General features: G+C 45.1%; 1 protein-coding gene across 1 annotated transcript in view; it reads left to right on the top strand.

Moving 5' to 3' along the window:
• Positions 1–1,363: 1,363 nt before the first annotated feature.
• The window catches only part of C6 (complement C6), a 770,728-nt gene continuing 746,951 nt past the window's right edge, over positions 1,364–25,140 (top strand). Inside the window, exon 1 of the mRNA XM_085631171.1 lies at positions 1,364–1,540. The gene's annotated coding sequence lies outside the window, so the exon portion shown is untranslated. The remainder of the gene's footprint in view (positions 1,541–25,140) is intronic.

Raw genomic sequence — 25,140 nt, 5'->3', positions numbered from 1 at the left:
TGTGTGCGACAGTGCTGTAACTTGAGAAATCATTTCTACTTGCAATTCAAAAGAGTGTGATTGCGAAGTTGCAATGGGGTGTTTACTGGCAGCAGTGGCGTCACTTGAAGAGAATTTCAGGGGGAGGGCGCACATTGGGTGAAAGGGAGCAGCACGGACCACAGACTCGCATTTAGGTGTATAAAAGGACGCTGTATTGAAGAAGGGAACACATCGCAAAGTAAACCTTAGTCTTTTGCCTTTTCAGAGCTAAACCTCACTATACACAAAACCTCCTACCGTCACTAGCCCTCATCCACAAAGTATCCACCCCTTTACACATTTTTCCTACAACTTCCTCAGTCCAACCCTGCTATTGACATTTAAACTCTTCATTCTCCTACATCTGAACCTACATCTATTAAGATCGAACTATCTCCATTCCTACAGTGTAACTTTCAATTCTTAGTTTCATCCAGGTTTAACTTTTGGTTGACAACCCCCAATTCTCCTAATCTTGTTCTATAATCATTCCAATTTGACGGCCCACCACGGCCCACCATCTCGCAACTGCTTCAAGCGACAACGCAAACAATCTAGCCTCTGCACACCTGGAAACCACTGACAGCTAGCTGCCAAATTAGGAAAAAGGATTTACCAACCAAAGCTCCAAGAAAACCAAGGGGTGGGAGGAGGAAAATGACCGTTTTTAAAGGGCTCCGACCGCCTCTCTAAAAGGGGAAGAGGACGAGAGACCCAAAATGGCTGAATATATTCCTGGGCTACCAATGAGCAAGGGGAGAGCCCAAGATGAAGCCCAAAATAGCCCACCTGAGGTTTGAGCTAAACCATTCCCCAATCACCCCCGGGAGGAGGGGTGGGCAGGCCTCCCTTCTGTCAACTGCCCACGAAAACCACTTGGTGTACCACCCCGGATAAAACTGGTGGGCTGTCTACAGAGGTTTTGCATGTATGTGTACTTAACATGTTTAAATTTCACTGTATGTATATAACTATAAGTATATTTGTAAACACAGTAACAAAATGCGATCTAAACTTTTTAAGCAAAGGAAAGGGAGTTGCACCAATTAAAATGACTGCCAAGGTGCCTGTTTGTTTTTCTGTGCAACCTCCTGGCACGTTCAGCAGCTCTGGTGGTGGGGTACAAGGTGGGGCCAGGACTAATAGCAATGGCGACCTGCCGGCTCCATCTGCCCCCCCCCCCCCGGTTCTACACTCCAGTGACTGGCAGGAAAAAGATTAGGAGAAGAACAGTGAGCCTTCAATCAGGTTTGTTGAGTGAGGATCAGTCTATGCAAATCTTTAACCAGAACAAACTGTGGACGTTGTGAAAGATGTTTACTGACCTGTTGAAATGTCACCGTTGCGCAGAGGTCCAGAGCAGAGGCCGGTCTGTGGACGCGGGTGCAAACCTTCCTGCCTGGGTCGCGCTCTGCAAATAATACAGACAAACCCGCAGAGCACTAATTTACGGGGTACAGAGTTCAACAAGAGGTCGGAGCCCCACTCTGCAGCTGCCATTTCTGCTTGAAACAAGGACGTAAGTTTCTTCTGATCTTCACATCTCTTTTCGCAAACGTCTTTTGTATAAATAACCCTTTATTTAAAGCGAGGCAATACATCAGGGTGATGTTACCAGGGACTAGTATATAACGATAACCCTACAATGAAGACAATTTGGGAATATGCAAGTGTTCTTATTTGTTAATCTTTAGACAACTGTGTAATAGAATTTCGGTCATTTCTAGGGGGAAGATTTGTATATTGTTGTTCCTATTGTTATCATTGACACGATATGTACAAAAGAATGCGCTGGAGGAGTAATATGCGTTTGAAATCACATTGCAGCTGTTGTTCATGGCTGGAAATCAGAAGAGGTAAAGTTAGACTGAAAACGAAAGCCCTTCAGGTTCCTGGGTCTGATCAAAGCCTTGTGTTTTTTTTTAATTCGCATGTTGTGAGCAATGCATGTATCCACTGAAGCTACCTGCAGTTTTTAACGTGTAATACTAAGTACGTGAGCATGAATGACGTCGGTAAAAGCATTTCTCCCACAGCTGAGAGTGGCAGTCGACATTTACTTTTGGTGACTGTATCTGTCATTTTTCATAAGCGCCTCTGTTTGTACATCTGCAGCCCCCTCATTTTTTTAGCGCAAATAATAGCATTCTCCATTACAATAGGGGTGTATTTCTGTGTGGTAAAAAGACTTTATAAGAGGGCATGGCACAAAGAAGGGTTAGAAACGCCACTGAGCAGAGGGACTGGCATTGCTAATGGCCCAGACCATGCGGGCCTGGGCACGATACATAGGGGCATATTATCAAGCCAGGCGATAAAATTATCGCCGCTTTAGCGGCAGAAAACTGCCGCTAAAACGGCGATAATGAGCTTGATAATATGCTCTATGGAATTCCAATTTAAGCCCATGTTAGATGTCCTTCACATCTAACATGGGCTTCAATTGGAATTCCATAGAGCATATTATCAAGCCCATTATCGCCGTTTTAGCGGCAGTTTTCTGCCGCTAAAGCGGCGATAATTTTATCGCCTGGCTTGATAATATGCCCCTATGTCATTTATTTATAGTGCCCAGCGGGCGATGTAAAGAAGGAGCATTGGTAACTGAGGGGCATATTATCAGGCCATGCCCAGCCATGTACGAGGGCGGTGTTACTGGGAACGCCTTGGCCAAAGGCCCATGGGTTCAGGGAAACTGAGGACAGTTCAGGGCTGAAGAACAACCCATGCCATAGCGCCTAGAGGCCACGAGCACTAAGGGTTAGGGCACTCACTGCAGGCCAGACTTGCAGGTACCATAGGAAACATACTATTACAAGACCTATCAAATGTACTGGAAACAACTTTCAAATGTTTCTTAACGTTCTCGCGTAAAGTTATACATGTATATATTTTAAAAAAAACATACATAATAATACTAATGATGTAATTGTGAGATGTCATCAGTGATGTCATTAATTACACCATTTGTGATGCCAATTTCTTTTAAGTGTTGGGTAGCAGTGGGAACTGCTGGGTTAAAGCTGATCATCTTCTCTAACTGGAACATTTCAAATGTGTTTAGGTTTTGTGTTGTGTTGACTGATTCACAAAGTAATTCGAGCTCCTAACGTAGCTGAACAAGAACAATCGAAACAGCAAGGTTTACAACTGATATAATTTCGTTGGAGATGGCCGAGCAGCTGCAAAACAATGTACACCCGTGTAATATTACCCCATGGCACAAAAATGTGATGAAGGATTATATCCGACAGCAGATGTGGGCATTTCAAAGCGTGCTCAGGCTTAAAAAAGTGTCATTTTTCGGCATTTACTAGCTTCTATCGGACCCTTTGCCACCCTGGAAATGACCGGTGATATATTTGTCCCTGGCAAGAGCTGGAGTAAGTCACTTTCTAGGACGGAAAGGGAATTGGAACATTCCCAAGTCCTTGGTGGTGTGGGGGAAATATTCCCCCTCTGAAGAAAACCACAGAAAAATGAAGCCTGCCACTGCACTGTCAGTGTCCTTTCAACACGTGTCATTGCAACCCATGTTCAAGGACTTGCAGAACAATTGTACACTTTGTAAAACCACAGAACATGGCATTGCACAAGAATTCACAAAACATTTCCTGGAATGGCTGCAAACTTGCAAATCTAATGCAACTTTGCAAGCATACTTTGAGGACTGTGATGAGCAAGCACTGAATCTGAATCCAAGCTCACGCGCAACGCGTAACTCTCAGCTCAGATCTATGACTTATTTTGGTGAATCAGACCCTCAGAACTCAAATAACTACATTTTTTAAAAGAACATACTCTGAGCTTCAACTCAACCTCAGCTTGTTCTTTGGTAGGATTTTTGCAGTGAGTTTCAAAGATTTTTACATGATATCTCCGTTCGAATTACCTACCTCAGTGATGATAATTTTTCTTTTTTTTTTAAGTTTGAGTTTATTAAAGAAAGAAAGAGGGGAAGGGGAAAAGAGAGGGAAAGGAGTATAATCATCGTGATAGGCATATACAGATAATAAGCAATACATATAAGCTCTCAATTAAAAATAAATATAACAAGCATGGAGTTTACATGAACATAACCTTCGTATAGAAGCGAAAAATACTGTATAATATCATAAGAACGAGATATCATAACAAAAAGGCATCAGTGAAACAAGAAAATCATGGGGGTTTACGCACCTCAACTGTGTCGATATTTGGAGAGGCGTGAGTTGGAGCAGAGGAGGAGAGATAGGATACCAGAGGAAGCCAAATCTGATCACGTTTAACTGCTAGGGAAGCGGGAGATACGTAATTAGTATCTAGGCGATGATGGAAGCAAACTGCATTCCACCAAGAAAGGTAGGAGACCTTTGCAGCCCGCTTCCAATTAGAGGTAATGGTATGGAAAGCCACGGCTACCAGAAGGTCAAGTAATAGGTAATGAGAAGAAGATTGTGGAAGGTTCGGTGACAGGGAACCTAGAAAAACTTGCAAAGGGGAAAAGGGAATTTGGAGTTGGAATAATTTTTGTATTTGCGTCCAAACTAGGTGCCAGAACTTGGAGATAGGAGGGCATTCAAACAACATATGTTTAAGATCTGCAACGAGACAGGAACAGGACCAACAAATAGGGGGTGTTGCGGGTGAGAAACGGGATAAAGCAAGTGGAGTACATAAAGCTCTGTTATAAATAAAATATAGGGTTTGGGTAGTATTAGCAGCTCTAGAGGTTTTATGAAGTTTAGCCCAAATTTTGTCCCAGAAGGGTATTGGCCAATCCTGAGAGAGATCCAATTCCCATGCATTCTCGGTTTTAGATTTTAGTCTATCAGCGGAATATTGAAAAGAGTTATAAATAGCAGAGGCAGAGGGGGACGTCTCCAATAATAAAGAAGTAGCTTTGCGGTTCAAAGGAAAATCAGTAGAAGGAGTCAAGGAGCGAAGATATAAAATTAGGACTGGGAGAAGAGCATTATATTGTGGTCGGGCAGAAGAGGGCAGTGAAAAAGAGGACTGAAGTTCTTGGAATGAAAGGGGAGTGTCTTGAGAAATTAATTGAGAGATCCAACACAATCCTCTAGAATGCCATGTCCTCCAAAATATGGTGCGGTTACGAATTTTGAGAAGAGAATTGTGCCATATCGGTTGTTCGTGAATGGAAAGGAGGGAGGGGTAAGATGATATTATATAAGGGAAAAGAAGAGTACGGGAATGAGAAATAACAGGCGTACGGAAACGAGCTAAAGGAGACGTGAAGGATAAGAACTCGCGAAAGGTAAAAGGGGACAGAAACGAAGATTCCATATTTAGCCAGACGGGCGGATAATGTGGAAGGTCAGAAGAGAACCAAAGAGTCGATTGTTTCAAAGAAAAAGCTCGATGGTATTCTTTGAAATCTGGAAAACGCACACCAGACTGGGCCTTATCTTTACGCAAAGACGCTAAAGCTATTCGGGAGCGCTTGCCATTCCATAGAAATTTCAGCAATAAGGAGTCGATCCGTCGAAAGAAGGAAACTGGAATATGCACTGGAAGCATGGAAATGGTATAAAGAAGAAGAGGGGATAACATCATTTTTATAGAATTGAGACGACCCCACCAGGATAGAAAGAGCGGGTTCCAACGTTGAATAGCCGAATCCATTTTCTTGAAGACATAATCAAAGTTCAGTTTAAGCGTATCAGACAAAGAGGGGGCGAACCAGACACCCAGATATTTGATCTTAGATGGTTGCCATGAGAAGCCGGTTTGGGAAAAAAGATGCCTTTGACAAATAGGGTTTAAAGGTAGAATCTCGCACTTATCAGCATTTAGGCGATAGCCAGAAACCGCAGAGAAGGAAGATACCTGCTGGAGGAAGGAGGGAATAGAGGAAGTAGGATCAGAGCAGTAAAAAAGAATATCGTCAGCATAGACCGAGAGTTTAACCTGATGAGTATCAAATTTAAAACCAGAAATAGTGTTGTCCAGGCGAATTTTGGTGAGAAAGGGTTCCAAGGCCAAAACAAAAAGTAGGGGGGAAAGAGGACAGCCCTGACGCACTCCCCTATGTAACGAGAAATAATCCGAGGCCATTCCATTGACAAAAATGGAGGCCTGAGGATTATAATAGAGTAAAGAAATGGTAGAGATGAATTTAGAAGAAAAACCGATCCAGTGCAAGGCCTGGAACATAAAGTCCCATCCAATCCTATCAAAAGCTTTTTCCGCGTCTAAAGAAATAGCCGCAAAGGGGAGTGACAAAGAGGAAGCCCTGCTAAGAATATTAAGAAAAACACGGGAGTTATCGGATGAGAGGCGGCCCTTGACAAAACCTGATTGTTCAGGGCCAATGAGATCAGGTAAAAGAGGGTCGATACGCAATGCCAAAATCTTAGCCAGAATTTTATAATCCGTATTGACCAAAGAAATTGGTCTGTAATTTTTGCACAATGAGTGATCCTTGTCTTCCTTGGGAATTAAACAAATTAAGGCCTGTTGGAAGGAGCCGCTGGAAGAACCAGTCGTAAGAAAAGATTGGAATAATAGTAACAGTTTAGGGAGAAGTAGAGAGGCAAAGTGGTTATAAAATTCAATAGTGAAACCATCAGGGCCTGGAGATTTACCAAGCCGCAACTTTGAGGCAGCATAGGAGATCTCGGAAAGCGAAATGTCCCGTTCTAGAGCGGTGAAATCAACATGGGTGGTCGGGGGGGGGGGAATTGAATGAAAATATGAGAGAAGATCCGCCGTCTCTGGAATGAGTTCGGGAGAATAAAGATTATCATAGAATTTAACGAATTCAGAGAGAATATCTACGTCTTTGAAACAGGAGCTCCCAGTGGAAGTCTTAATGGATTCAATCCTTGTACGCTCCTTCCTTATCTTTAAGTAGTTGGCCAAAAGTTTCCCCATTTTATTCTTACCTCCATAGTACCTGGAATTGCATTTTAGCAAAAGATTAGAGGCAGCTTCAGTTGTAAACCTGTTGAAGGAGATTTTCGCATCAATAAGTTTTTTAAGAGAGGACTCAGATTTAGACACATAATAATCAAGCTCTAAGATCTTGATATTCTCCAAAATACGGTTGGATTTGGTTTCTCGAAGTTTCTTTTGTCGGGCTACAAAATTAATAATAAAACCCCTAGAGGCCGCTTTAAAGGAATCCCAAACAGTAACAAAAGAGGAATCAGGGGTATGATTGAGGAGGAAAAATTCAGTGGCAAAGGCCTTAAATTCGGAACAAAAAGTAGGTTCCAAAAGCAAAGCATTGTTGAAACGCCATCTGCCAGGGTGAGGGGAGAAAGGGATTAGGTCAAGATCTACGTGAATTGGAGCATGGTCTGAAATTAGAATGGAGCCAATCTCAGAGCGAATAGCGTGTTGGGATAGGGATTTACTAAGGAAAATATGATCAATACGAGATTGTGATTGATGCGGAGGGGAGTAGAAACTGTATTCTTTAAGATCAGGATTACACAATCTCCAAATATCCACCATGGCATTATTTTGGAAGGTGTGAACAAATTGGGAATGCATCCGAGAGGGGATAAATTTAACATTGGAATGGCGGTCAAGGAAGGGATCAACAACTTGGTTACAATCTCCCCCGAGAAGTATGTAGTCACCTGAAAGGGAGGACAGCTTAGTTGAGATAGAGGGCCAAAATAATCTATCAATTCCTGTCGGGGCATACACATTAAAAAGGGTGATAGGAATATTATCTATGAGCAGTGTAACAATAACCCATCGTCCATCTACATCACATTCATGGGAAGTTAACGAAACATTTAACTTTTTGTGTAATAAAATCACAACACCATTTTTCTTGGAAACTGTGGGGGAGCAGAAAACATGACCCACCCAAGAACGTTTAAGTTTCAAAGCCTCCGCTTCAGAGAGATGAGACTCCTGAAGGAGGGCAACATCAGATTTAAGTCTCGCCAAGTGTGATAAAACCCTTTGCCTTTTAATAGGGTTGTTTAAACCTTTAACGTTCCACGATGTAACACGGAATGGAACAGGCAAGAGAGACAGCTAATAGCAACATGCTTATTATAACAGAATAATTACTTGAGGAAACTGAGAGAAATGTAACAAATGATGAAGAAGAAAAAACCAAGGGGGAAAAAGCATGAAGGAAAAGAAGTGTAAGGAAAAGAAGGAAAGAACCATTATGAAAAGCAAAAGGTAGGAGATCGAATATAGGAAAAAAGACAGAAATAAAGACCATCAAGAAGACAGTACACGTTCGAAGAGAACGACTGAAAAACATACTTACGGAAAGAAAAACTCAAAAACGAGGATGGGGCGATGGCACCGGGAGACAGCGACGACAACAACCAGAGCAGATAGACAGACTCCAGAGACCATGGTTCAGAAAAACGCAGCGAGTAGAGAGTAACAAGGCACATCAGGGTAGGAGGGAGGAAGGAGATGTCTGTAAAAACAAAAGAAATATATGTCTGAAGGGAAGACGTGCCACAGGGAAGCGAGAATAAACAACTACAAGTGAATTACAGAGGGAACACATAAAAGTGAAAACGGCCATTGGGAGAAGAAACAATAAGGGATTCACAACATCAGTGCAAGTGGAGAGACAACGGAATCATAACACAACGAATTCCAGAAAGGAAGAAGCAGGACCCGTCAACCAGGTCTGGATACATCCATAACATCTTGGCCATGCCGTTGGAGAAACGCCTGTAGGGCCGCAGGATCTTCATACGTGGTAGTGTTGTCTTTATATGTGACCTTGAAGAGGCAAGGATGTAATAGTCCATATCTAGCATTCAGGGCACGTAGTTGAGGTCGCATGTCCAGAAACTTCTTCCTTCGATCTGCAGTGGCCTTGGAGACATCTTGTGAAAGATAGAGGCGGTGACCTTCCCATACAATTTGTTTCTTGAGCTTGGCAGCTGAAAGGACCTGCAGAAGGTCAGTGTATTGTAGGAATAACATAATGACACCTCTAGGTTTACTGGTAATCTTCGGGCCAAGGCGATGAGCCCTCTGAATATTAACGGAGGTTAAAGCCGGGGCGTCTAAGATCTTGGCCAGAAAGGATTGGAAGAAGACGGTGGGGTTTGACCCTTCTGTAAGTTCTGGAAGACCATATAGACGTAGGTTGTTCCTACGATTTCTGTTTTCCAAATCCTCCGTCTGGCGCTTAAGTAAACGTATCTCCGTCTCCATTGACGAAATATGGGAACAAGAGGATTGCACAGAGTCTGTGAAGGATTCTAAGGTTTGAACACGCGACTCCAGAGATGACCATTTTTCCTGCATGGCCTGCATGTTCTTTGTGGTAGCCTCCATAAAGGGTTTGAACGCACGAAGTTCTTCCAAAATGAGATCCATGGAAGCGGATGAGGAGTTACTGCCAGGGGATGGTGGATCCTTCTTCAGACGTTTAGAGGAAGCTAGAGAGGACGGTAATTTTTCCTTGTTGCGCGCTTTTGGAATGGCTCCCCGTTTTGGATCTGCTTTTGGTACTATGGCATCCACCATGTCCCGAAGAGGAGAGTCTGAATCCGAGTCCGCAAGGGGTTGAGAAGAGGTAGCCAGTTTCAAATTCCGGAGTTTTCCCATGAGAGTTCTTGTGGGATCAACGTCACCTATCCCGGGAAGCAGCAGACGAAATTGCTTGAAGATGAGCGATAAATCAGCGAGTCCTTCCTCTGAATAGTTATATATCAAGAAGCCTGTAAGCACATATTCATTCAGCTGGTTCCGGAAGTGTCACTCCAACGTTGCCCTTCTCGTCGAGCGTCGATCACGTCTCCCCGAAATCACAATGATGAAGTCTCACGAGTCACAAGCATGTATGACGTCTCCTTCAGTGTTCAGCCGCACTCATAATAACAGTCCCTCAAGTATCTTTGAAAGTCAAGAAGTGCTCACCATACGTTAGGAAAAAACCTTTCAGTCTATTCACATCTTCTATTGAAGTTGACAGAAAATGTTGTTGTTACCCCTCACTCATTTGTGCAGTATTCCTATTGAATAAAAATTCAGATCATTTAGGATTGATAAACAGACTGAAGATCGGAATATGTCTGTGAGGGTGAATGTTAAAGTATCAGAACTTATTTAGAGGAGTAGATGCAGTTGAGGTTTGTTATATATAGACACAGAATATGAAATAGGAACAGTCTGTTATAATAACCTCTCACTGGCAATGGGGCACATCCCCCCGTCAAAAGAATAAAGTGAAATGTTCCACAATGACCATGGTATCCCTCGTGTGTGAAATAATACCATTGCATGCTTGAGGCGATTGGACACTAGATGGCAGCGTTCCCTTATGAACAGGGTTCCTGAAGGCTGTTGAGCTGATGAAAAGTCCCTGAGAAACGAGCCTCACGAGGAAGTCAGCCTCGGTGTATTAGGCAAAAATTACATTTCTAAAGTGAGCCAGAATCCGAAAAGATAAAGCGTTCCATTGTGGCAGCAGTGAAACCTTTCAATTAGGTGAGAAACATGTGTGTGGCAAGCAGAGGGCTTCGCGCGCGAAATTCGCGGTAAAATTTCCTCTCAGAGCGCGATTTGTAATGGCGGCCGCCACTATGACAGGAGTGCTCAGCGCGCGAAACAGAAAAGTGACTCTTACTGAATGCTGTTGCTGATAATAAACACCATGTCGTGTGAAGCCTCCCTTCCGCCGATTGAAGAAGGTAATTAGGAGTCCGTGCAGGTAATTAGTGACACGCCAGGTCGGTCGTTTTCTCCCGTGAATCGGGAGAGCTAAGGATCGTCCGCCATCTTCTTCGGGCGCTGGCCACGCCCCCATGATAATTTTTCTAGAAACGCAAGCGGCACACGTCTACATTAAGGTACTGGTTTAGACCCTGGCGGGCGGTCTGATTAGTGACCCGCACTGGCTGTCAGTAGAGGTCGCTGTTGGGTCAGCATCAATCTTGCAGTAACCCTGAGTGTCCCTAGCAGCTTTCTCTGGTCTGTGCGCAGTTTTTTCTTTCTTTTCACGCTTCAGAAACGTCTTCTTCTTCCTGTCTACCAAATTGTTCTCTTTTTTTGTCGTACGATTTGAGAAACTAGTGTCTTGCTAAGTATTTTTATAATTGTGTCGTTCTGCATTTTTATGTCACGCCCTGCATAGAGGTGAAGTCTTATAGAGCAATTTTACTCACTTGCAGCACCAGTGAGTAAGCAATATAAAGGACCTCAGATAGTAGTGACACCAATGGTGCAGGAAGTAATAACCATTAATGGCCCCGGACAGTAAAGAACATAAATAACATTAGGTATTAATGAATGTCAGTGACTATCAACTGTGATGAACATCCGTGGCCCCAGGTAGTCATGATTCAAGCAGGCAGAGGTATGATGGGACAGATCTGAGCTCTGAAAGATCAACTAGGCAGAAGCTATTGGTGGGGAGGAGGGAGGCTGTTATTTTGTCCAATCACTGGGAGCCCTGATGACGAAGGGACACAGAGTATCTCAGAGTAAGCTAGGATGGTGTTGTGTAGACATCCTGTTGCCTTTGGACTGCTCATCGGCAATGCTTTGAGGAAGAGTGAAAAGTTTATGAACAGTAAGTGCTGCTCATCAGTAATTCAATGTGCCGCCATGTAGTATTGCGCCACGCAAACAAATGATGGACGGAATGCTGAATAAATCATACATTCACCCCCAGTCAAGAGATCTGGCTTAAATCCCTCATTCTTTTGCTCACCATGCCACCCCAGTTTAGACCCAGCTATATGCTAATCAGTCTTGATCCGGTGCCCCAGGAGAACAGTACAGGCCTATCTGGACCGGAAACAAGCATACTGGGACAAGTTTCTGGGTATTGCCCTTCATCAGCTAGGGTAGCTTGATTCCAGTGGCACAGTGAGCAAGGGACCCAAGTCTGGGCATACCCTTCCCAATTAGGGTGAAAAGTGCTATGCAAACAAATGATGGACGGAATGCTGGATAAATCATACATTCACCGCCAGTCAAGAGATCTGGGTTAAATCAATTGTTCTTTTTCTCACCATGCCACCCCAGTTTAGACCCAGCCATATGCAAACCCGTCTTGACCCTGTGCATCATGGGAACAGTCCAGACCGAACTGCCAAGCCAGGTCCTTCCTGGACTGGAAGCAAGCATCCTGGGACTGGTTTCTGGGTATTACCCTTCATCAGCTAAACTAGCTTGATTCCAAACGATGGATTTAGGCCCAGATCTCTGTACTGGGGTGAATGTATGACATTGTTCTGCATTCTGTCCATTAATTGTTCTTTATGCATTTGTCACCCCGAGTGGGACGGGTATGCCCAGACGTGGGTCCTGTGCTCTCCATGCCACTGGAGTCAAGCTATCCTGGCTGATAAGGGCTGAAAGCCCGAAACCGGTCCTAGGATGCTTGTTTCCAGTCCAGCGAGGACCTGGCCTGGCAGTTCGGGCTGGACTGTTCCCATTGGGTGCAGGGTCAAGACTGATTTGCATATGGCTGGTTCCAAACTGTAATGGCATGGTGAGCAAAAGAATTAGGATTAGGCCCAGATCTCTGTACTGGGGTGAATGAATGACATTGTTCTGTATTCTGTCCAATTGTTATTTTTGCATTTGTCACCCGAGTGTGACAGGTATGCCCAGATTTGGGTCCCGTGCTCTCCATGCCACCGGAGTCAAGCTATCCTGACTGATGAGGGCTGAAAGCCCGAAACCAGTCCTAGGATGCTTGTTTCCAGTCCAGGGAGGACCTGGCCTGGCAGTTCGGGCTGGACTGTTCCCATTGGGTGCAGGGTCAAGACTGATTTGCATATGGCTGGTTCCAAACTGTAATGGCATGGTGAGCAAAAGAATTATGGATTTAGGCCTAGATCTTTGTACTGGGGTGAATGTATGACATTGATCTCCATTCTGTCCAGCAATTGTTCTTTTTGCCATGTAGTATTGCTGCATAAAGTAAGAATTAGGAGGAGCATGGGAAGAAAGGCAACAGGCACATATGTATTTGCATGTAATGCAAGGCTGCAGGCACATTTATATTTCATGCAATGAAAGACTGCAGGCACATTTATATTTCATGGAGTGAAAGGCTGCAGGCACATTTATATTTCATGTAGTGAAAGGCTGAAAGCGCGCGCAACCCCCCCCCCCACATACACATATTGATATAATTATATTACCTACTGGCGGTCGCCAGATGGTAGTTATAGTTAGGACCTAATTTCCGCACTCTTTTTGTTAAATTATATAAAGTTCCTGAATTTCTCAAATATAAGACTGGGGACGCAGAGGATCCGCAAACCCTCCTGATTTTGTGCCTGCAATCTGATTGGCTGCCAACACTTCAAACCAGGAAGTGTTAGCAGTCATCATTTGACTAGGTTGAACGCGCCATGATCTCAATGGTTTAACATAATACCTACTGGGTTATGGCTGAAGACCTGTGCCTCAATCAGATTGGAAGTCTTTCTGTGCTAATGTATGTTATCCTTATAAAATGACATTTAATATTGGCTGCACATTGATATACTATCACCATAGCTACATTTTACATGATTTTGCCACTGGTGTCATTGTAAATATGGCTAATCCACCACTTTGTGGGTCACCTGTCACAGACAACCCAATACGTTTCTTAACTGATCATTGCCCCTTTCATATCACTTTGTATAGCTTCTTTGTGGTGACAATTTATATTAAATTCTGCCGATTTATCTACCATATGGGAAACTTGTTAGTCTCCGTTCTGTATATGAATTACAAGGTGAGCCTTGTACTCAGTGACCATAGTTCACTATGAGTTGGACCGTGTGTGGTGTCTTGTTAATTTTCAGATATGGTATTATCCTGTCTTTGGTCATATGCCCAAAACAAGTGCAACTGTGCATCCCCTGGTGGTGTATCTAGATCAAGAATGAGTTCCCTAGACCACGGAAAATTCCTTGTGCTTCATTCGTAATCTTTGCATAAGATGCTTCTGCATCTAGTCTTCACACAACCCCCCTTCAGTGATACCAAGAGTGCTGAACCCACCAGTGAGGGTACCTCAAGCACTCTTGAACCATAAGCGTCTGTCCTGCATGGACAGGGAGGACCCCAAGCCCCAGGTGAGGCACCCATCTCTTCCAACAGCATCTGCTTCTTTGTATCTAGTCTTCAAATAGACCCTCCCTTCAGCCCTCTTGGAACCTACTCATCCCAAACCTGCTCCTGCTGCTATGATCCCCAAATAAACTCTTTCTTGTCCCTTCATTCTTCTAAAACTCTACAATCCTCTTCAATCCAACAAACAGACTCACATGTGCACTGCTCAAATAAAAGTAATATTTTCCTATATAAATTTACCACTAATCCTTTTTTGGTTCCGGAATAGTGTGCTACTCGCCGAAAAGTGTTTTGACGCCTCACAAGGTCGTATATAGTAAGCACTATATTAATGCAATTACAATTACAATTACATGGAAGTTCTAAACCCACAGTGGAGGAAGTGTTGGATTGCGGTCCCTGCATTTTTTAAAATCAGATTTGTGTTTCGTTTTGGACATGAAAAGTGCTCACTTTTTGGAGGTTCTTAGAGTAACTTAACAAGAACAGTTAGAGGGGGGGGTCCAATGGAAATTTTAAAGACCAGCAAGGATTGTATCCACAATCAATTACTCAAATACACCATAGAAATCCTTAGCTCTAAAATAACAAAGCAAACAGAAACTTAACAAATCACACAGAGAAACTTGTGGAATAATCCCTTTCAGGACAAAATCCTTCACCCACCAAAGGTGGCATGCTTCATCATCTGGGATTCTCCTCCTGGCTGGAATACCTAGTCCCGCCAAGGACTACAACTTTCTGAGAAGAAAAAGCTCAGGGATGTTTTGTATTTCTACTCTAATTAGGATATACTAAATTTAACAGATGAGACAGGCAAAAACAAGTAATGGTGAGGGCGCAGCGCAACAAAACATTATATCTAGATGTGAAGGTAGTAATGTTAAAACTAACTAGCGGGAACAAAGACGTTGCCTTTATTAGCTTGCTCTCGCTGCCAAGATTAAAAACAGTGCACCTGCAGTATGGATTTAAAACTGCATGTGTCGGACAAAAAACAGGTCTACATGTTTCAGCCAAGTCGTCCCAAAATGGTGTCTAGGCTTTCATCAGGACCTAGAAAGGTGCTGCTGCCAAAAAACAGTGAAAAGCAATAACCAAATAATTATAATACTAAAATATCAAACCAGTAATCCTCCTATTCTCAATCCCAGATTTACTGGTCGTACCCGTAGTGTACGGATAAGTAGCCTCACCTCAACCTGGCGATAGCTCAGGGAAGGGGGCACCACTCTATCCGTCAGTACCCCTGACAGTACAAAACTCTTTCTGTTGTGAAATGGTGTTATTAGTAAGGGTGGGCGTAGTGGGCGTAGTGGGGCTACGTGAAGCAGCATGTAGTGTGCCCAAATCTACGCACACTACGCGCTTCGCGTAGCCCCACTACGTGCCACCCACCTCCCGCCCGCCCTTCTTTTAAATAATATCAGCAATATAAAATAAATTAAAGTAAAGCGACTTACCGTAAGCGCGGCGTCTCCGGGGCTCCCTCTTCTTCATTTCTAATTTCTTCTGACAAATGCGCATGCGCGGACGCCCGTGCATGCGCATTTCTCGCGAGAAATGCGCATGCGCGGGTGTCCGCGCATGCGCATTTGCCAGAAGAAATTAGAAACAGAAAGAGGGAGCCCCGGAGACGCCGCGCTTATGGTAAGTCGACTTACTTTAATTTATTTTTCATTGCTTATATTATTAAAAGGAGGGCAGGCGGGAGGTGGGTGGCGGGTGGCAAGCAGCTACGCTTCGCCCTCGGCGTGTGCGTAGCGCTGCCCTGCTTCGCCTACTTCGGAAAGTGCGAAGCAGGCAGCGCTACGTACACTACGTGGGCGAAGCGTAGTGCTACGCCCGGGGTTAGTTATTAGTGTTTCCACTGGAAGTCACTTTGTTACTCTTCGCTAATATGTTATGCCCAAAGCAGTGGTCGAGATATACTGTGGGTTTTCAAGTCACATTGATGGTACCACACTCTTGCAAAGTTCCATTTGCTAATCCAAGACTGTGTCTGCAGGATGACCCAATTCTTCTCAGTATATAAGACTTTATTGAAGTTTTGGAATTTGGGGTCCAGCTCATTAGCCAGTTGTACTAGCCAAACAGATTTTTTCAGAGACTTGATGGAACTAATTGATCCAGAAAATCTGCCAAATGTTTTTGTCATATTTCTTTCAGATATGATTTGATTTGCAATTTGTAAAGCACAACAAGCACCCTAAGGCATCAAGGAGCTGAAACCGGCCATCCAGAAATGAATTAAAAGGAAATTGCCCTAGAAAGATGCTAGGCTGAGAAAAGATAAGTCTTAAGAGCTTTTCCGAATGGTAGAAGAAGTGGAATGACCCTAAGGGCGAGAGGAAGGGAGTTCCAAAGTTTGCTAGCTGCCACCGAGAATGCTCTATCCCCCCCCCGCCATTTCCTCTTTTTGGTTCTTGGTACCACCAGTCGCATTTGAAGCAAAGATTGAAGAGATCTGCTGGGGGAGTGCCAGCTGAACATTCTTTTAAATCTTGACGGGTAAGGAAGATAGAGTGACTTATGTAACATGCAGAGTGACTTAAAGCTGATACGTTTTTTGATAGGAAGCCAGTGCATGGATTCTAGTCCCTTCCTTGCAGATTATTTTCTGGGAATGTCCAGAACAAGTCTCTCCAGTGCATTCTTCAGCATCTGAAGTTTGTTTTGCATGTTATGATTGGCGTCCAAGTATAGTGAATTGCAGTTATCGAGTCTGGACATTACCTAGGCCAGTGCTACCTGTATTCGCGCTGGTCGTTGAATGAGAGGGAAGATATTTTGAGCATCCTTATGATCCAGGTACATGTAGAGACGGTACGGTTCATTTGAATTTTAAAATGAAGTTCCGTATCCATCAGGACTCCAAGGTTCTTAGCCTTCTTGTTCGCGACTGGACAGCATCCTAAGGATTCGGGCCAACACTTGCTGTTCCACTCTAGTGTCCCTGATCCGAAAAACAAACTCGACATCTGCTTTTAAGGACCCTTTTGCATAGAAATGTTTTCCTCAAAGTTTTCACAATGAATTTAGTAAGCTGATGAACCCAGGCTGGTGAAAACATTATTTGGCAAAATACAATTGCTGCTGGTTTCTTTTTCTGTGATTTCTACAATTGTGTATGCATATATCCTAACCCCTTATTCTTCTTTCCTCTTCTTTCCTCTTCTTTTATTTTGATTTTTTTCCATAAGGTTTTGACTGTTCTCCTTCCACCATCTTCCTCCTTTTGCTGCCCTCTTCCTCTCTGTGTGTTGGTGACATGGCTCCACATCCTTTGTAATATTTTTGCAGCTCTTATTCAATGCCCTTGTACACCTCTGCCCCCTCTCTTCTAAATGCCTCCATTCTCATTGGCTATTTTTTTGGGTTTCATTGTTTTGTACCTGCTAGCCTTTCACATCAGATTCTAATGCTTTGTCCTTATTTATAATGACATAGGTCTAAGGACAGAAGGTCATGCAGAATACTGCGAGAGTACTAGAATACAGCTGAGGGTTACAAAAGGAAACAACACACCATAACTGAGACAAAGAAATGTTGAAAACGAGGGAAAAGAGAAAGACACATTGAGAGAGAGAGAGATGAGTGAAAGAACATGCAAAGAGATGTTAACATGCGAGATGTGGGTAATAAAGGAAAACTAAAACAAATTTGGGAGAAAGAAAGCAATATAAAATAACATAAATAAGAAAATAAAAAGTTAAAAAAGGAGGAATCAATTAGGAAAAATAAAGGAAATTAGTTAACAGTGAAAGACAGTAAAACAAGATTGAATGGAAAAAAGATTGTTAGAAAGATAGAAAACAGAAAGAGTAGTAGAGAAAGAGGAGGATGCAAAGGCATGGATATGGCAAAAAGATAGACTGAGGAAGTATAGAGTTTAAGAATGAGATTAAGGTAAAACAGTAAAAAAAAGTGTTAAAAAAAGAAAGCAATAAGGAAAAAAAAAGAAAGAACAACAGCAAGGAAAAGAGAAAAAGAGCAAGGGAAATGAAATAAATTGAGGTGGAACCGAAAAAAAAAATCAGACCAGGTGCGAAGACAGACAAGGATATGATTTTCGAGAAATGCGCATGTGCGGGTGGGCGCGCATGCACAGTTTTCCCAGAGATGGCGATGAAGAAGAGGAGAGCAGCACCAGGATGCTGCAGCTAAGGTAAGTGGTTTTTCTTTACTTTAAAGTTTTTTTATTTAAGTTTTAATCAATTGTTAATGGGGGGTGGGTGGCGGGTGAAGTAGCGGAGCTCCGCGGAGTTCTACGGAGTTTGTTCTCAACTCCGTGGCCCTCCTCATAGCCCCGCTACGCCCACTACTCCCAGAGTTATTTGGTAGACAGTAGCCACTTTGGATGTAACCTGGGGATTCAGAGGCCTCCTTAACAAACTGCCGACATTTAGGCACTGTAGTGGCCAGGGCGTAAAGTGTTCCTCTTTGGCATGATGCTCTCTGGATAGTCATTATGTAGGCCCTGGCCTTATCTTGATCTTCAGGACCCCTAAAGTCTCCTCTAGGTGTCCCAGTGGTGGGTGGCATGTAGCTATAAGCAGGGTCCTTATAACACTGTTTTATATGCCGTGGTGTTGGAGAAAATGCACCTTTCATTTTCCCCATTGTAGATCCCTAGCCACATAGGATAACAGTGCAATAGTTTATGAACGCATAACTATTGCTAGAAATCAAACAAAAAATAGAAGGACTCAGAAGAATGGTATTGATAAATCCAACAATATGCTATTGTTGAATTTATCCTATTTGAGCTATTAACTGTCACCAAAGAACTGCGTGTAGACTTTAAGGTATAGATTAGAGTGTGTGGATTTTATCCCCAGACTTTCATTATTCTAATGCTGCAAAAAGGGTTCATTTGGGTACACATCAGATCTTTTTAATAAAGAGAGCCCCAATCCATTGTGTTACAATTTAAATTCAGAGATTACAATTCTCCACACCAACTACTCTTCAACTATACTGCCTACCTGTATGGATAATATGTGAACCCACCCCTTGTTGTCCTTTGTCTTATGTAACATTTCCTATACACTGATTAACACACCTATGATTGATAGTCTCTGTGTAATGTGTGTGTTATGTGAAGTGCTCTGACACCCTTCACTTTTAGTAGTGACGCTATAAAATTAATTAAATGCATCTGAGAGAGAGTGGTTATGGAGACTGTTAAAGGGTTGTAGGGAGGGAATCCGTGGAAGAGGTGGTCAATGGTGGGCACCAAAAAACATTGTCGCACTGGCGCCACCAGTGTTAAAGCCGGCCCAGTAGAGAATTCCAGGTCCATCTACCCCTAGCCCCTCTGACTCAGCCAAATGGCAGGCTTAAGGAAGGAATTTGCAGATGGTAGGGGGGAGAGCTATGGAAATGAGCCATCTTGGAGGTTGGTTTAACTAGTTCTTGCTCCTCAGCTGAGATTTCAGTCACACTGTATTTTGGAGTAATAGTGCTCTCTGGGAGAAGATTATGCCACATGTGAGAAAGTGTCATCTTTCTTGCATGGTATTCGCCCACTTTTTGCTGAATTGCTGAATGTACTATGACTGAGTGTGCCCTGGACTCCTGCCAATCAGGTACCCAGGGCCTATCTTCCTTTCCTAAAACCTAAAACCCCAAATTGGCAAACCCTGGCCACATGTCAGCCCCTGGTAAATGTTACCCTAGGTACCCACAGCCTTGTGACCAGGGAAGGCCTCTAAGGGCTGCAGCACTTATTGTGCCACCCTTAGAGGCCCTGCACCCTAACACAAACACACTGCCCTTGCAGGCTCATTGTCTGGGTACAAGACCAAACAAAGAGTCGACATGGCACACATTCCTATGTGCCATGCCCATAAACTGCACTGCCCTGGCATACATCAGCCACCCCTCTAGCTGGGTGCCCTATGCCAGTGGTGTGTGCACAGGAGCATGAGCCCTGTGCCCCTACAGTACCCAAGTCCATTCCTGGGCACTGTAAGTGCAGTGCTGCCATTTAAGAGTATATGGTGCTGAGAGCTCGTCAAACACGAACTCCACAGCACCATAATGGCAGCACTGAAGACTGAGAAGTTTGGTATCAAACTTCTCAGCACATTAAACCCGCACTGATGCCAGTGTGGGATTTAATGTACAAAGCACTACAGAGGGCATCTTAGAGATGCCCCCTGAAACCTAAACTCCAATTCACGTCTTGTCTGAGAGGCTGCCTAGGCTGCCACACAGCTAACATGTTGCTGGACCCCTGGGTGGATGCCCCCGCTCTCCTGGGCCTGCAATAATGGACATCCTGGGCGAGGTGCTAGGTCTCCTCCGCAAAAACAAGTTGATGGACAGAATGCAGAACAATGTCATACATTCACCCCAGTACAGAGATCTGGGCCTAAATCCATCGTTTTTTTGCTCACCATGCCATTCCAGTTTGAACCCAGCCATATACAAATCAGTCTTGATCCTGAGCCTCATGGGAACAGTCCAGCCCGAACTGCCAAGCAAGGTCCTCCCTGGACTGGAACCTAGCATCCTAGGACCGGTTTCGGGGTTTCACCCCTCTTCAGTCAGGATAGCTTGATTCCAGTGGCATGGAGAGCTGGGACTCAAGTCTGAGCATACCCGTCCCACTCGGGGTGACAAATGCAAAGGCAACAGTTTATGGCCAGAATGCAGAACAATGTCATACATTCACCCCAGTACAGAGATCTGGGCCTAAATCCATCGTTTTTGTGCTCACCATGCAATTCCAGTTTGAACCCAGCCATATGCAAATCAGTCTTGACCCTGTGCCTCATGGGAACAGTCCAGCCTGAACTGCCAAGCCAGGTCCTCCCTGGACTGGAACCAAGCATCCTAGGACCGGTTTCGGGGTTTCACCCCTCTTCAGCCAGGATACCTTGATTCCAGTGGCATGGAATGCATAGGACTCACGTCTGAGCATACCCGTCCCACTCGGGGTGACAAATGCAAAAACAACAGTTGATGGACAGAATGCAGAACAATGTCATACATTCATCCCACTACAGAGATCTTGGCCTAAATCCATCGTTTTTTTGCTCACCATGCCATTCCAGTGGCGTAGTGAGCACGGGACCCACGTATGGGAAGCGTATGCCCAGATGTGGGTTCCGTGCTCACTACGCCACTGGAGTCAAGCTATCCTGGCTGAAGAGGGGTGAAACCCCGAAACCGGTCATAGGATGCTTGATTCCGCTGCAGAGAAGACATGGCTTGGAAGTTCGGGCTGGACTGTTCCCATGAGGCACAGGGTCAAGACTGATTTGCATATGGCCATGTCTGAACTGGGGTGGCGTGGTGAGCAAAATAACGATGGATTAAACCCAGATCTGTGACTGGGGTGAATGTTTTGCCAATGTGCAACATTCCGTCCATCATCTTGTGTGTTTTGCTGTTCACCCTATGTGGGAAGGGTATGCCCAGACGTGGGTCTCGTGCTCACTACGCCACTGGAGTCGACCTATCCTGGCTGAAGAGGGGTGAAACCCCAAAACCAGTCCTAGGATGCTTGATTACGGTCCAGGGAAGACATGGTTTGGCAGTTTGGGCTGGACTGTTCCCATGAGGCACAGTGTCAAGACTGATTTGCATATGGCCATGTCTGAACTGGGGTGACGTGGTGAGCAAAATAACTATGGATTAAACTCAGATCTGTGACTGGGGGTGAATGTTTTGCCAATGTGCAACATTCCGTCCATCATCTTGTGTGTATTGCTGTTCGCCCTATGTGGGAAGGGTATGCCCAGACGTGGGTCACGTGCTCACTATGCCACTGGAGTCATGCTATCCTGGCTGAAGAGTGGTGAAACCCAGAAACCAGTTCTAGGATGCTTGATTCCGGTCCAGGGAAGACATGGCTTGGCAGTTCGGGCTGGACTGTTTTCATGAGGCACGGGGTCAAGACTGATTTGCATATGGCCATGTCTGAACTGGGTTGGCGTGGTGAGCAAAATAACGATGGATTAAACTCAGATCTGTGACTGGGGGTGAATGTTTTGCCAATGTGCAACATTCCGTCCATCATCTTGTGTGTTCTGCTGTTTGCCTTATGTGGGAAGGGTATGCCCCGACGTGGGTCCCGTGCTCACTACGCCACTGGAGTCAAGCTATCCTTGCTGAAGAGGGTTGACACCCCGAAACCGGTCCTAGGATGCTTGATTCCGGTCCAGGGAAGACATGGCTTGGCAGTTCGGGCTGGACTGTTCCCATGAGGCACAGGGTCAAGACTGATTTGCATATGAGCATGTCTGAAATGGGGTGGCGTGGTGAGCAAAATAACAATGGGTTAAACCTAGATCTGTGACTGGGGGTGAATGTTTTGCCAATGTGCAATATTCCGTCCATCATCTTGTGTGTTTTGCTGTTAGCCCTATGTGGGAAGGGTATGCCCAGACGTGGGTCCCGTGCTCACTACGCCACTGGAGTCAAGTTATCCTGGCTGAAGAGGGGTGAAACCCAGAATCCGGTCCTAGGATGCTTGTTTCCGGTCCAGGGAAGACATGGCTTGGCAGTTCGGGCTGGACTGTTCCCATGAGGAACAGGGTCAAGACTGATTTGCATTTGGCCATTGTCTGAAATGGGGTGTAGTGGTGAGCAAAATAACGATGGATTAAACCCAGATCTGTGACTGGGGGTGAATGTTTTGCCAATGTGCAACATTCCGTCCATCATCTTGTGTGTTTTGCTGTTAGCCCTATGTGGTAAGGGTATGCCCAGACGTGGGTCCCATGCTCACTACGCCACTGGAGTCAAGCTATCCTGGCTGAAGAGGGGTGAAAACCCCGAAACCAGTCCTAGGATGCTTGTTTCCGGTCCAGGGAAGACATGGCTTGGCAGTTTGGGCTGGACTGTTCCCATGAGGCACAGGGTCAAAACTGATTTGCATATGGCCATGTCTGAACTGCGGTGGCATGGTGAGCAAAATAACGATGGATTAAACCCAGATCTGTGACTGGGGGTGAATGTTTTGCCAATGTGCAACATTCCGTCCATCATCTTGTGTGTTCTGCTGTTCGCCCTATGTGGGAAGGGTATGCCCAGACGTGGGTCCCGTGCTCACTACGCCACTGGAGTCAAGCTATCCTTGCTGAAGAGGTTTGAAACCCCAAAACCGGTCCTAGGATGCTTGATTCCGGTCCAGGGAAGACATGGCTTGTGTGTTTTGCTGTTCGCGCTAGGTCTCCTCCCCCAGGATGGGCACGGGGAAGCTTCAAAGGCATGCCACCTTTGTGAGCTTCTCCAAGCCACTTGCTGTACCCAGCAAACTGGCTCCCACCGGTTCTGACCCCCACTCCGGTGGGAAGACTGGTCGGAAACCCCAAGTAAGGACAGGGGATGTGCCAGCCTCTGCCAACCCCACCCCTCAGGTGGGGGAGGCAAGATGAAGCACATCTCTGGGCTCTCACCATCTTGAAGATGGGATGCCCTGCCCAATCAGGACTAGGCTACTGCCCCCTCCCACAGGAGAGTGGCAGGATAGGGGGTGTACCCACCCCAGGGCAGGGACTCATTGGTCCCTACCCTTTACCTAACTGTATTGCCCCTAAATCTAGTATTTATGGGCCCCCTGAACCTTCCTTCCTCAGATTCCAGGTTCCAAATAAGCAAAGGAGAGCAAGAAGAAAGAAGACCTGCCGTGCAGTTGCTAAGAAGAGGAAGACACCAACTGCTTTGGCCCCAGCCCTACCGGCCTGTCGACCCTCAAACTTGCTCCTGCTAAATCCCGGCACCTCTCGTAGCTAGCAACCTCACAAACCCCGGAGGACCTGGCTACCTTGTGACTCTAAGCATCTGGTGCTCCCATGAGCAGTGGCTCTGCTCAAAGCAAGTTTCTAACCCCTGGCATCAGCCCGGACCCGCGAACCCTGCACACTCTGCACCTGCCAAGCCTGGCCTGTGCCGGAGTGGACAAAGACCCGAGGACGTCCCCCTGGTGACTGTGACCCCGAATCCGGCACCCAAGGACTCACCTCGACGCTCCTGACGACGCCTGAAGTCTCAGAACCAGGGACCCCCCCAACCGCGATCAACAGAGGGTAAGATTTCCCGACATCAAAAGGCGGCCCCCTGTGCCCGACTCCTGGGTACCTACCTATCCTCCAACTACCCAACTTACCTCTCAAAGTGGTGGTGGCACCTGAAGAATCTTCGTCCCCGAGCTTGCAGCCTTTGTTCGTCCTGGAGCTTTCCCGTTGAAATCCATTGAGCGCCCGAAGGCTCAAAAGCACCCTGCACCCAGCCGCCCGAGTAGCCCTAGCAGTGTAACTTCTACTCCTACCTACTTCCCCATTTGCCCTGAGCAAGTGACCAGGAGACCAGCTCCCACAGCTGTGTGGCCTGCTAGTCAGCAGCCACCAACCAAGGCCCCCCTGCCTCCCATTGGATAACATTGGGCCTAACTCACTCTGCACACGGCCGCCCCAGCACCGCTGAGGGTGTAACAACTGTACCAACCTGACCCTGGGAGATCACTGAGTCTGTGCCCAGAACCTTAAGTCTGCCAGTCGAGTACTTACCCAAAAGCCGATTACCCAATTTTCTTCCATAGGGTAACATTGACTGGTTTCTTCAGAAATTTCTTCTAAGTGTGGAGTTTCCAAAACTTAAAATATTCACCTAAAATCAACCGAGAAACGAAAACGGAAATACTCACCTGCTATTAGGAGAGATCCCAGTGCTGAATCTTGGTGCCCAGCACGGACCCTGAAAAGTACTCACAACTGTACTTACCACTAACCCAATTTTCTTCCATAGAAAATCATTGACTGTTTTTTCTGTGAAATTTCGTCTGTGTCGATTTTTGCAAACTACAAATATTCTTTAAAAATAGTACCAACTGTGAGAACGCAATTACTTACCTGTTTTAGATAGAGGTCCCAGTACTGAGCCTAGGAGCCCAGCCCTGGATTACAAAAGTAACAAGAGCATACTTTACCCGTAACTTGAATTTTCTCCCATAGGAAACCATTGACTGTTTTTCTATGAAATTTCTTCTGTGTCAACTTTTAAAATAGCAAAATATTGCCTAAAAATCACGACAGTAACTAAGACGAATTTACTCACTTGTTTCCAAGAACTGTCCCA

Source organism: Triturus cristatus, chromosome 2_1 (genome assembly GCF_964204655.1).
Source record: "Triturus cristatus chromosome 2_1, aTriCri1.1, whole genome shotgun sequence".
Lineage (NCBI taxonomy): Eukaryota > Metazoa > Chordata > Amphibia > Caudata > Salamandridae > Triturus > Triturus cristatus.
The sequence above is the reverse complement of the archived record's forward strand: the minus strand, read 5'-3'. Positions and strand labels throughout refer to the sequence as shown.